The following is a 14575-nucleotide window of genomic DNA, read 5'->3' as shown; positions in this document are numbered from 1 at the left end:
GCGCTTCACTCTGAATATTTTCAGCCCCAGGCTTCAGACACTTATTTCCACTGCCAGCTTGTCTCTTCAGCAGTTGTTAATCCAGGACAAGATTTTGCCTCACCTTCTTGTTACCAGACTTCTTTCATATTCTCACAGGCAGAATCCTATCGGAAGCTTTTCAGCACTCTAAATAAATTATATCCATCATCTTGCTTTAATGTACTATTTTTTTTAACTCAGAGAATTCTGTGAGTTTAGAAGAAACATAATTTACTTCTATGTATGTCATGCTAGTATGTTCTTACCAAATTATAAGCATTCTTGTGCTTTATTAGTCTTTTTCCTAATTTTCTACACACTGAAGTATTTGATTAAAAAATTATTCTTAGCTTTGTTTTTAAATGTGGGCTCCATATTGAGCACTTCTTCCTGTGTTGGTGCCTCAGTTTCTGCTTTATGTGAGGGAAAATTGTCTAAGCTTTTAATCACAATCTCCTTTCAGATATCACAGTAGCCTCAGTTGGTTGCTCTTGGAATTGACTGCAGCAGAGAAAGCAGCATACCTTGAAATAAGAACTTTCAACTTTTGTTTTAAAGATTGTTTTCAGATAACTATCTTACTACAAATCTCCTCCAGCGTTTTAACAAATCTTGTTATAATAATTCACTGGGTGTTATGCATAAGCTGCTGTGACACAGTCATTTCCATGAATGACTTTATTGGGAATATTACTACAAACTGAGGAAAACAAAAGCTCTGTGGGAACTTAAACTCTACCAGCTAGACTACTGTACTTAGCTATGAGGACTATTATTAACCCAGTTACAGAAACATTTACTTGAATAATGAATGAGCTATTACTGAATGCTGTAGGCTGTGAAATTTAAAAAGAAAAGCTGAAAGTATTCACACAGAACAGTGGAAGACAAACAAGGAAAAAGGAAGAATTTTGTCAAATATTTAATTTTTCTTTTAGATTAGTTTTGCAAAGGTATTGATTGACATCTGTCTGAGGATAGTGATCTTCCTCCCAAAGACTAAGACGAAAATGAGTCCATAAGTGAAACTGTACCTTTGAGAGGGTGGAAGGTAAATTAGCCCTCAGACACAAAACTCCTTATTTTTCCTTCCCTGCAGAATGAGACCCTCTTCCCCTTCCCTCACTCAATCCCACACAGCTCAAGGCAATTTTTTATCAAGCTGCCAGGACCACCAGAGCTGGGCAGTGCCAAGGCACTTGCTGGGATGTCCTGACCCCCACCAGGCTTGAGCTCCTAGTAGGGTGCCCAGCTGCACCAGAGCATCCCAGCTGGCTCCAGAGAACGGCACAGGGGACACGGAGCCCTTACAGAGCCAGTGAGGAGGCACCACTGTCCCTCTGGTCACACACCTCTCTGGGGCTCAGCCCATAGGTGCTGCCATGCACAAGCTGATTCCCTGGGTGCTTTATGGGCACCTCTCCGGACATTTCTGCAGGGCCTGGTCCTTTCAGAAGGGAAAAGGACTCACAGCTGGCACTTCCATGGCCCTCACAAAGGGCAAGGTGAGTAGAAGATGAAGGAAAATGAAATGACACCTCCCCTCCTGGCTCCTTCCTTGCTTCCTTCTCCCTGCCTTCTTGCCAAAAAAAAGAAAAAAAGAAATGAAGTGAAACTATTTGAGTGCCTCGAGATGAACTCAGAAATAGTTTCAGGACTTTCAAAACCACATTTCCGTGTAAATTTACTCTTCCTCCAAGAATTTCACCAGCTTCTCCCTCACTCTTGGTTTTATTTTCTGACTGATTATGGTGTGTTGAGAGGCCAGCAATAAGTCCATTGTTAACACTGCTCAGCCTCCTGTTTATTGGAAATTACTTTCTTCCTCTGTAGGGCTGCCCATGAACTGCTTAAGATGTTTCATGCTCTTTGCAATCCCATTTGCACCCTGCCTGCCTTTACTTTTTTGACATATCTCCAACCATGTTATTAATACAATTTTTAATTACCTATTTTTCTGTAATAGTATCTTGATTTAACACAACTGTTAAAATTTTCCCAGGTGAAAATTAACCATTTACTGTCATTTGTTATTTTTCACTAGGCTGAATTCACACACGCTGGTTTTGTGTTAATCAACTAGAAAAAAACTTTTCCAAACTTTAGGGGCATATGTAACTTATCCTTTCCCTGTCCACATGGCAATAAAATTCCTGTGTATTTCCACATAAATTCACTGAATCCCTTGAAGGCAGACTGCTGTCAAAACACTGGGAAAAAAAAATTTTCTTTTTTTCAATTTTTAAAAATTATTATTATTTCTACAGCTACTTTTGCTGCAAACATTTCATATTTACAATCATTTCATATTTCTTGTATTTTTTTAATATGAGGCTGTTTATATTTCTTTTTGTGGATGCATGGAGGAGGGATTTTAATTTTCTGGAAGATACCTGGATGGCTGCAAGCACCTGTTCAGCCTTTCTGCTTGGCCATGTGGCAGAGGAGCTGCAGGGAGCCAGCCCCAGGCAAACAGGGTGCCTGCTCTGCCCCCAGTGGGAACCACCCTGCCCTGTCCCAGGGCCAGCTTCAGCTCCACATTGACACCCTCAGAGCTCACTCCTGGGATGAAGCTGAGGTGGGGATTCACCAACACGAGGTCAGATGAGATGTGCACAGAGAGCTGCCCTGCACATCACTGGGAGCCACCTCATCACTTTGAAACCTCTGGCTTTAATTGACATTTTTATTGGCTTTGCCTCCCAAGGTTTTTTTTCTCTCCTGTCTCCATTCATCTTGCCACCCATGAAAGAGTCCAGAGTTTGTACAGAGACACAAAAGTTATTTGAGTAAGACTAGATTAATTTCTACATTGCAGTCACTCCAAGAAACAACACAGCTAATACTGTGTCTGAGAGCAAAGCATATTTGGACTGGTTTCATACTTTAATGAAAAATATATTCCACTGAGTATCAACACCAAACAACATTACCCAGAGATATGTTAATAATAGTTTTGTCGCTTACTGGAAGATTAAGATTTCACGATTCTCACAGAAGCACAGCACTCTATGTAAATTCCTCTTAAACCTCAACAACAGTACTACAGAACTGATAATTTATTTATTTAAAAAATGTCAGCAGGGTATGACCACTGAGATGAAACATCTCATTTTCAAGAACATCTTCAGGGATGATGGCAAATTACAGGCACTCACAGAGACACACGTGGCACTAAAGAATACAGGCTGTGATCAAATATGACAAGTAGAGAACTATTGAGTTTTTTTATAAGCAGAACAATAAATTTGCCTAAAAGATAGATAAATTGTGATAGAATGTAATATTCTGTACTATAGTGTTCTAGTTCAATGGCTTTGAATAACTGAATAACTGAATAAGGAATTTTGTTTAATTTTTATTTCAGAAATTTAAACCCTCTCATCCTCACAGCTCTCAGTCTGTGTTAGTTATCAAACACAGTCTGGTATTGCTCTAGACAGAGAAATAATAACCTAATAAACAGCAAAACAGTTTTATACAACTAGATTTTTTCATTTCTCCCTCCCCTCCTCTCTCCCTCCCTCCCAGGAAAACTATCATGGAATTTCTTACTGCAGTTTTATATAAGATACTGCTGTGGGGTTTTATATTATCTTTCTTATGTAAAGTTTTTGGTTTTTTTTTTTTCAAGAATTTTATCATCCGTTCATCTTTGTAATGTTTTTTTTTTAAGTCTCAGACTTTCCACTGTGTCACAAAAATTATCTGGTGATCAAAACACCAATGATTCACATGAAGTTTCATTTTCTGAAATAAAACCACAGATAGCTTTATAAAAAAAATCCACTTTCCATCACTACAGCAGTGGTCTGGAAATTGCCCTATAAGTAAATATGCATCCAAAGATGACAGAAGATACAGAAATATTTTATGGGCTTAGTGTAAGACTTTCCTGGTTAAGTATATCATACTGTACTTTTTAATTCCGTTTTGTAACGCTGTTTCTGTCAAAAGATGCCTTAAAAAAAATCACAAGAAAGAAATTCTCAGTGCTGCACAACTCCCAGATACAGACACCATCACATGTTTCAAAGGCTTTAGGGTCAGACACTCACCTGGTTTAGGTCAGGATGGCCCTGCTGACCACAGTGACAGCTCATATCAGGGGGGGATTCAGCTTTTCATGATTTCCATGAAGTCTCTGTAGTGTACAGTGGGTTACAGATTTAAATGTTTGTAGTTTTGTTGATTACACAAATGTTTCCAAAGAACCTGATGTTGAAACAAAGTGTGTTTCTCTACAGAGCAGAAGTTTCTCTGTGTTTAGACACCGCAGCAACCACTGCATAGGAAAAAAACCTTTATCTTTCCAAAGTCTCACTTGCCTGAGAGTCCCTAAGCCTCATGCTTGGGGCCTGGGCATAGCCTGCCCTGCTTCCACCACCTGCATTTTCCCTGGGCTCACCCAGGGAGCCCTTCTGTGGGTGTGCAGCACCAGGGCACACGAGCTGGGACCAGCAGCACAGGACCGGGACTCATGGGTCAGCCCTCCCTGCACAGCACAGCACCTGAGAACACACACACAGAGCCGTGCTTGCACCCTCGGACACAGCCAGCCATTCAGTGGGAAACAGTTTTTGTTTCTGAGGTGGCCAGGGCTGCCCTGGGGAGTGGCAGGTGCAGAGTGCCCCCAGCCCTGTCCCTCTGCAGCAGCTCAGCCGCCTCTGCCTCCTCTGCTTGCCACCCAGGCAACCAAAACTCCTGAGCTGTTGTCATCCCAGCACTCAGCTGTGGCAAAAATTACTCAAATGCTGGAACAGAAACCCAGGAAAACAGAGGATTCACCACTCTACTGGGATATTTCCTGCTGTTTTACTGGGGGAAATGTTTCTTCCATGTTCCCCAGGACTCCCTTCAGTATGGGAGTTATTTAGTACTAAAAACTGCTGCTTTATCACCTCCACTCCCTATCCCAAAACAGGAGCAATGATTACTTGAGAATGTATTTATAATCCCTCCAGTGTTCTGTCCATGTCACAGGTCTTGGGACATTCTGGATAGCAGTAAGAAAGTCTCAGAATATTTTTACATCATTACGAATGGAGCCAGTCCATTATTTTACTCTTCACCCTGTGCTACATGGGTTGCACCTTGGCCACTTATGAGCTTTGGCTTCCAGCCTCTGGAATCCTGGTTCAGCATGAACTCCTGCTGTTTTCCTTGTTGGGAAGCTTGAGGTGATCATCTGCAATAGTCCTCACAGACAGTGCAGGTTAAAAACTTGTGTCATGAGTATTTTCTGTCTCATGCCCGTCCCATAGCAAGGTGAACCTTGTTCCCAGTTCTCCTTTCTGTCATGTGCAAACACAGAGATGGCTGAGAAAGCCTTTGGCTAGAACCTTAATTTCAAAGCAGAGGACTGACTGGGATAGTGTGTGTGCACCTGGGAACACAACAGGATCACAGTATGGGCTGTTTCCTCCAGCAGCCACCTGCAGCAATTGCCTCCTTCTCCAGCCATAGCCCACAGTCCTCCATCTGCAGCTTGAAACCTCAGCAGAGAAATTTGGGTACTCAGCAGAGCTGAAACACATACCACAGTCTGCTACCGCTGCATCCCATGTCCTCCAGAAATCCAGTGAGTCGAGGCTTAAGGCTGAGCCCTGAATGTGCAGGTGAAGAAAATACATTCAGGACAAACTTGTCAAAAGTTGAACCAGTAATCTATATCCCAAACAGGATAAAATGCAAGAAGACAGATTTGTACTCCAGACTAGGCTAGACAGAGAGACGTAAGAAAGAGAATAAATCTGTACAAAAATTGGAAAGAGGACCAATATGAAAAAAAGAGAGGAGCAGAGGTATTCTTAGTACTGCCAAAGGAAAACTGAAAATGATCTTGCAAAGCTTGAGGAAAAAGAGCAAGAGCTCTTCAGCAGTGTAAAACATAAGGAAATAGAAGTGAGGCACTATGGATCCAGGTTTGCCTCAGTTTCCCACAGGGGTGACGAGTTTAATCATGAGAGGAAAAGACAGACAATGGCAAAAAGAGCTGGAAATCACGGTGGAAACAAAGCTCAAGGAGTTGAATGCACTTGGTTCAGAGAAAAGGTATGATCTCATCCCTGAGTTCTGAAAAATACTGGCACAAAAAATGGCAAGACGGTGCTTCAGAAGGAAAACAAAGTACTCAGATTAATTCTAGACTCATTAGTCTATCTCAGCAGTGTTCATGGTTTAATACAGTTTCTGAAGAAAATTGTAATTAAAGAAAAGTGACAAAACGCAACAGGAATGATTTTAAGGTAGCTTCTGCCAGACTGGCTTAGATAAAACATTAAATTTATCTAATAAAGAAAATATTCCATACAAAGTCTCTGGGCTTTGGTAGGATATTTTACTATAGGTCACATGGAAATCCTTTCTTTAAACTGGAAAAGCTGGGGTCAGTTGGGAAAGTGAAAGGTGAGTAAGGAGCTGGCTTAGAGATAGGAGTGTGGAGGAAAAGGAGACAATGAGTAATCCTGCAAGAAATATGGGGCTGGAAGGAGGTTACTAGGAGAGACTCCAAAGTCTTAATATTTGGATAATGACCTTGTCAAAGCCATTAGGACTGTGCAGATGAATTAGCTGGTGACCTAATGTTAAGGAACATCGTGAATACAGAGGAATAGCAGAATACCATACAAAAGAAGAATTATATGGCCCTTGAGGCTAGAGTAAGGGGAAGGGATGAAATCCTACAGCACCAAAAATGAGGTCATGCTCTTAGGAACAAAAGATCTTCATTCAGAACCAGTCCCAGCTCCCAACTATGGAATTTGCTCAGTCATGCCAGCATAACAAAAGTGCTATCTCTCCTTGACTGGAATGATAAGGAGTCTCCAAAACATCTTTAAGTTATGGAACAATATTGTATGGGCAAAGCAAGAGGGGGTGACATTTTACACTCTGCTCCAGGGCGGATGGATGCCCCATCAGCATCATCTTCATAAAACCCTCCTGTGACTGGCAGCCTCACACAGAGGTGTGTGTGGGACAGCCCCTGGAGCTCCCTGTGCTGGCTGCTGACCCTGAGGCAGGGCAGGCTGTCACATTCTCTGGCTGGGCACCAGGCAGCCCCGGGCACAGGGGACTCCAGCGTGTCCAGGCTGCAGGGTCTGTCTTAGCACGAGTTTCTCGACAGCCCTGATCAGGAACGGGGGGTTTGGAGCACGTTCAGGAACAACAGATGGTCAACCTCAAGGGACTGGTTTTGGAGGAGAACGCTCCCAAATCCCTCAGTAAGAAATAGCAGGAGCTATTTTTTTCCCCTAGTGTGGACATGGCAACCTCCATTGCTTGGCACCTTTTTTTGGTCAGTTTTCATATTCCATGGAGGGCACGGGCACGGGTGACTTTTGCAGAGCAGTTCCCCTTGAGGCCCTGTGAAGCCTCAAGGAGAAACACTAGCCAAAGAAATAAAGCAGAAGCCAACTCTAAATTTGTTCCCCTGCCATATTTCTCTGCCACCACAGACGTGAGTGCTTGAATTCAGACCTAAGCATACATGCTTGCAAATTCACAAATGCATTTCCATGAGCTAGAGGTACTTTGCATAAACTGAATGGAGACAGTTTGGATTAACTTGGCTATAGATCCAGCACACACACAGAATTTGGGTGTTCTCACACAATGGAGGAAAAGGAGCCTTCTTTTAGCTTGCTGAATAACTACTGAATGGTATTTTCAATAATCTTTACAGAGTGTCTGTAATTACTAAATCTGACTCTATAAGCAGTGGATAAAGATCTCTGAAGGTTTGAAATGGTAAATATTCTAAATATCAAGTTCTAGAAAGGTGTCTAGATGGCCAGTTCTGCGTGTAAATAAGCTATTAAGGTATTTATAAAAAGCCAGAAAATAACCTACCCAAAAATCTCTCAGATCAGAGAAATAAATTTAGTGGCTATTTTTCAGCTTTGAAGGAAAGACCATCACAGGTCTATCCAATTTCCACATGCTAAGACCTCAAAATTACAGTCAAATATGACTTTGGAGTCAATACTGCTGCAATATAAGGACTTTTCTATAAAAAATGCACAGAAAGAGTTTGTCTGAAAAACAGGAATTCTGATGACATGGTATCAGCAAGGAGCTTGGTAAAGATCCCAAACACATCTATAATACATGGGCTGAAATCATGGTTTAAATTTATTGTTCAATTACAGCTTCAGGCTCTTGGAGTTCACTGCTGCCAAGAAATATATATGACATTAAATTATGGAATATTTTCTTAAATATTTTAATACATTTGAGTACTTGTAACATCTTATTTAAGCATATAATTCAGAGAACAGAAAACATTGCTCTTTCCTAATTAAAGGTGTGAGTCAGCAAGACCAGTAAAATGCTTACTCCAGTTGGAGAAAACTCTGAAGAGGGAGAAAAATTCTATTAAAAAGTCCCCTATTATCCTGGCAGTGCCTGCCTGAGTGACATCTCAATGTATTTTTGCTGAGTTAAGCCTTACAAGGCCCATCCACTTATGGCACAAGATTTCATTTCACCATTAATTTATTTGATTTGTCAAGAGATTAATGGACATGTGAGATGTTAGTTAAAATTTCAGAGCACCTTGTGAGGCTCTATCAGGTAGAAGAAAGCTGTTATTAGCAGGAGTGGGGATGCTGTCTGAAGGGTGGAGGGTCACACAATGTGAGGTGGGACCTGAGGAGGGAAGGGCAGAGCAGACACTGGGCAGTGCCTTCCCACTGCTCTGGCCAATGATCCCAGCAGCAAAGTATCAAAAAGAAGCCAGATAAGAGATGGTATCCTAATTTCCAAAGAGGATTCTGCCAGGGTTTGAAGTGTTTTACTTCTTGTGACGCCTGCAAGACACTCTCAGCCTTGTAGCTCTGTAGAAGTACAAGGGTTGGCAGACTGAAGGTTTGGTCTCTCACTTCTGGGGTTGGACCCACACTTGCCCAGCTACCCCTGGACGAGGCAGGTCTGCTCCTTGGTGCACTCATGATCTGACATCCAGAGCACTGGGATCCAGTTTTCTTTCACCTTTTCTGTTCTCTGAAAACCACAGCAGACAGAGAATGCACCCAGGGCTCACCCTGCATGCTTTCCACAGGCTCTGTAGCCAAATGTGAGAGGCAGGAAGAGCCCTTGGTCCTGTAACTCAGATGCAGCTCTGTGGAGCAGCAAAGGCAGTGCAGAGGATTACAAACAGATTTTCACCTTTACTCTAGCTCTTCTAATTCCTGAATAGATCAATCATTAAAGAAGCTTTCATGGCTTTTCAAATGGTTTCAAATGATTTGTGAGTATCCAACTTTGTCCACTGCATTCAAGAACCATTAAAGAGGCTGTCTCTGATCTGAGATTTGTTAAGTGGGAATGCAGTATTTAAACTGGGATTACCCTCTCAGCTGCAAATTTTTAATAAAATTTCTAAATGACAACATTACTGTCATCAGTAATGAAGTAGATACAATTATTGCTAAGTGAACATTCGATACATATTAATAGCATCTCATTCAAACATGCAAGAAAATTGCATTAGTTCCAGAATGTATCCTGCAGGGAACAATCTCTCACTGCCATGAGGCCAGATTCCCGTGTTGTTCAAACTCATACAGTTAAAAGAGTAATTCTGATAACTTCTGATAGGTCTGAGAGAAAAATATTTTCAACAGCCTTGCACAAATCAAGGGTCTGATCCCTTGTGAGTGAGGGGTAAATCCACAAAGGAGTTTGGCCACTGTTAAGCTCTTCTACTCCACAGCCTCCCTGATGCTCCCTGTCTCACTAAGTTTGTGAACTGGGAATGCTTCAAAACAGGGGATGAGGGTCAGAACCCCTTCAGGCAACGACAGCATCTGAAATCAGATTTCTTGTTCCTGGAAGCTCCTCTCACCACTAAATATCTGGTAAAATGAGGTGTCTAGGGTAACATGGCCACCTGGTTCTCAAGCACTGCACAGGTGGGTTCTGAGGCTTTGGAGGAGGCTCCCACCTCTGGCCATGCCTGGGCAGAGACTGGTGGCAGGGAGCTCTGAGCCAGCTCTACTGGCACCTCTGCTCTTTCCTTTTGCCTTGGTTTAGGTACCTCCCTCAGAAGCCAAGAACTAACCCTTACATGCTCTCTCTAGGCTGCAAGCAAGCTGGATTTAACTCCTGCATCCTGTTCCTGGTCCCAATCATCTTATTTTAAATCATTGCCTAATTTGAATCAACAAAATTGGCTTTTTTTGGATGGCCCCATAGTGCATCACTGAACCCCTTTCACATAGCCTTTCACATCCACCAGTGTCTTGTCTTGTCTGTGTTGTAAGAACTGAACTCAGCTCCTCTACCTACTTTCATAGGTTATTTAAACCAGAGCTGTGCTCCTTAGTGGCAGTTACCAGTCCCTGTTAGTGCAGTAAGTGCCTGGTTGGTGTTTGCGATCATCAGCCCCTGTGCACAAGCATGCATCTCCTCTTGGCTTCAGGTAATAGACACTGAAGAGAGTGACACTGTGAGATTCACAAACAGAGATGGTGATGCTCTTCTCCTCTGCCATCCTTCCAGGAGACTTTCTGAAGTGAAGCCTTGCTACTGTGCACATCTCCTGGAACCAGCTGTCTGCTGAAGTTTGCTGCGTCTTCAAATATTTAATGAAATCCTTACAGAAGCTGGGGCTGAAATTAAAGCTGAGAGAAGAGTCTGGTAGGATTTGAAAAGCCCAATTCAGTGAGAGCCATGAGAGACTCTTGAAGCAAAGCTCTCTGAAGTGGTACAGTCATTGCTCTGGATGAACATATGTTTGCCTTGTCCCTGTAGGAGTGGAGCACATTCCCCACCAACACACAGTCTCGTTGTTCTAAAGAGGGATTTTCTGAACATCAGCAGCTTGTCCAAATGCTAATCCTGAAACTATTGAAGCAATTCTCTAAAGACTATTATTTTTCCAATACATATTAGAGTGTTATTCTGAACACTGTTTTTCTTTTTATCTATCCACAAAACCTGCAAGAGATTTTCCTATTTAGGGCGTGAGTCTGCACCTTTGAATTTAGCAGGAATGTTAGTATTGAAATAATATAAATCCAGATTTTTTTTTAACATGGTACATAAAATAGGACTTTTTCAACAGCCAGAACTTATAAACATCATGTATTTTCCCCTTTTTAAGGGGAGTGGTATAACAGTGTTGCCAGAAAAGAAATATTCCCTGTTCTCTTTCCATTTCTCTCTTGTACGCACATATTTATAGTGAATGTCAAGAAAATTACAGCATAAATTACCATAACTGAGAGTTTAGAAATTGCCCAGAACTATAAAAATGTTGGACTGAAAACAGTCAGAAAGAGTTTCTGACTAGCTGAGTACTGACCATGAGCGCTACAGTGGAAGAAGACGGACATGGAGCTGGCAATAAGAGACTGGCAGTCTCTCTAGGGAACTCTCACTCTGTGGCTGAAAACATCCCAGATAAAACATATCCCCAAAGCCATTTGGACTGAAACATAGATCTCCTCCTCCTAGATTTGTGCATTTCTGTACATTGAGAGCAGCAGTGTTAGTGCTACCAGCCATCACACTTAGCCCTTCCTCTTCTAGACCAATTATACCAATTCCATTGGTATAATGCTGTATTTTCTATCTGAAGATCAGTTTTACCTCACAGTTAAAGACTTCTAAAATGTAATTTTTGCAGAGGTGTGACAATCCAGGATTTGCCTGGAATGTGTGACTGCAGGCAGAAGAGTGGATGGTAAATACTGTGGGTAAGCAGAAGATCCAGACATGAAGGCCCTGACTGTGAGCATGACAGCATTGCAGCCTTTATGCACTGCTTCTCACCACATCCTGTGTCTCCTCTTTGCTCTATGTCTTGCTTCCATTACATCTCTGTTTCCATCTTCAAACATCAACATTGCATGGGCGTGGTGTGGTTTTAAACTGCCCTTGTATGCCCTTCATTTCATGCAGGGAATACCAACACATTTCTCCATAATGTATTTTCTCAAAAGTTTTATCTAAGACCAACATATTTGTGTTGCAGATAACAGATCTGAGTTTTTCAGAACCAGCATCACCAGAATGTATCAGAATAAGGCAGTGAATACCTTGGCATACCTGTATTCCTTTCCCCATACCTGCAGGAAAGGGGTGGATTCAAGACACTGTGGCTCTAATGTACAAGCATCTTTCAGAACTTCTGTTTCACATATAAAGCAATCACTCCCTTAATCCTGAATATTTTCCTGTGGTCTTAAAAATGCTGATAATTATTTGGAAATTAGAGCAGCAGCATCAAATTTTTATGGAAAAATTTTGTTCAGGATTTACTTACTTCTAGAGGAGTACATGTGTTAATGTTGTTGCTTTCCCAAAGAACTCACAAGGTGGATGCTGCTTAACACCTCAAATGTTAAAAAACTAATAGTCTGTTCTAGAAGTGAATCGGCAGAGAGTAAAGTGACCCATGATGATTCATAATTTTCTGGGAATAAGCAACCCAAGACTGTGTCATCAGAATGGGAAAATACCATAAGCACAGCAGTTTTGCTAGCAGCCACCTGAGGTTAAGTAACTTGCTTGAACATCATCCAGACATCCTGTCATGGATGTGAGGTCACCATGGCAAACGATAGATGATAATGTGTGAGTTCAAGGACATAGCTGAGTTTTATACGCTTTGTTCCTGGGTCAGAAATATTTCTGTCCTTTATTGATCTTGCTATTACCCCAACACACAAGAGGGAAATAGCCAATACAATGTATTTCCCAGAAGAAATGAGAAAAAAGTGAAGAGCTTTCATGCACTTTCTTAACTGAGCGGTTCAAGCACCTCTGCAGATTTTCCTTTGAATTTACTGATTTTTTCCTCTGAGCTTTTTGCAGGTGGAAATTTTCCTGGGAAACAAACAGGCTCCTAAAGAGATGCAACCGCATTGTTGCAACAGCTGAAACCTTGGAGCCCTCCACAAACATTTTCACAAGCTGAAGGAGCAGCCAGGCAATAGACATTTTCAAATTGTTGCTATCTACCTTAAATCATCCAGAACAGCGCTGTGCATTCCCAGTTCTTGGCCCGAGGTGTAGGTTTCTTGGGCCTCCTGGAGGAGCTCCAAATCCCGACCGGGATGACGGTGCCAAGGCTTTAAGTGCTGCAGCCCTGCTTCTATCACTGTGCAGAGCCAGGGAAGAAAAGCCATCTGGGTCCTGCCAAGCAGACCACAAATGACTGGCTGAGCCCATTGTTGCTTTGTTTCCCCTAAAATAGGGGTTCTCTTCTTGTCCAGGCCCTGTTTCTCACTGGTACGTGATGCTGACTTGTTCCTGAATGCAAAAGGAGCCCTGGATGGGCTGGGAAACTGCAGGGACCAGAGGCTTGTCTGGTGAAAGGCAAATTTCGTGCTTCCTTTCCTGCCCTGATGCAGCTGGTGGCCATCTCCAATAGCAGGTAGATCACCATCCTCCTGGGGGCACACCCCACAGTGCCCCAGGTTAGGCCAGTCCTAGGATTCCAGCAGCAGAAAAGTTTCCCTTGGGATGTACATCCCTCTTGACTCATGCCTCATCCTGCTTTGCACCACTCCTTGGAGTGCAGCAATGACTCTGCTGGGCTGGAGGCAGCCAAAGAGAAGGAAAGCATCAGAGGCAGTAAATCAGTGCATGTTAAAAGTTAATGCCATCAGTCAAAAGCCTCAGAGATGGAACATTATCAATCTTTGAAAGTTATTATGCAGAAGCAAGCTGCTGAGTGCATAAATATTTTATAGATCTTAAACTATTGAACAGTTATTGGAGCTGGGATTTAATCTCTTTCAGCCTGACTTGACAAAATAACAAAAAAGGGGGTCATAGTCAGAAAACAGGCATGAACTAGTGTGATGAAACCTTGGAGTCTATCCAGAGAGTCCATTCTTCTCCCATACTGGTAATTGTTGTAATTCACTGCCTTCAATGAAGTTACTTTTTACTCACACCCAAAATAAGCTAGAACAAATATAGTGCAAAGCTCTTGATTAATCTTTGGAAGGTTTGCAGTATTTGAACCTCATCATCTGTGTTGCAAGGTCATCTTCTGTGCAGGAAATATTCCTAGTGCCCTTCAACTGCAGATGTAGACTTTATTTTGTCATAAAACCAAAGAAACAGACTTGAGGGCCTTTAGATGTGCCCTAAAGTTCTTTCCACAAATACATAGGAAAATTTCCAAAGTTTTCCTGAAGGAGTGCTTTATACTTGACTATGACCCTTTACATCTCCATAATTGTTTTATTTGCTGTGTAAATTTTGAGAATCATTGGGAAATGCCCCAGTGTGGCTTTCCAAGTGATAAGACTGAGCTTCTCCCAGCTGCACATAAAACCTCGTGCATTTTCTCACCTGCACAAACAAGGATGAACCAACTAAACTGCAAACTGGACTTTGCAGACCCTTTCCTTTTGTTTGCTTCCTGCAAGCCCTTTACTTTTGTCTGTTTCCTGCATAGCATGGAAAGAACTTTGCTGATGAACCCTGGACAATTAAAATTTGCTGCCTGCCTCAGGAGCAGCTGCTGCAGCACTTCCACCTCCCACAGGTGCCCACAGCAGCTGCCTGAGGAGGATTCCTGCCCAAGGAC

The sequence above is a fragment of the Zonotrichia leucophrys genome, chromosome 2, assembly GCF_028769735.1.
Source record: "Zonotrichia leucophrys gambelii isolate GWCS_2022_RI chromosome 2, RI_Zleu_2.0, whole genome shotgun sequence".
Taxonomy (NCBI): domain Eukaryota; kingdom Metazoa; phylum Chordata; class Aves; order Passeriformes; family Passerellidae; genus Zonotrichia; species Zonotrichia leucophrys.
This window is presented reverse-complemented; position numbering follows the sequence as displayed.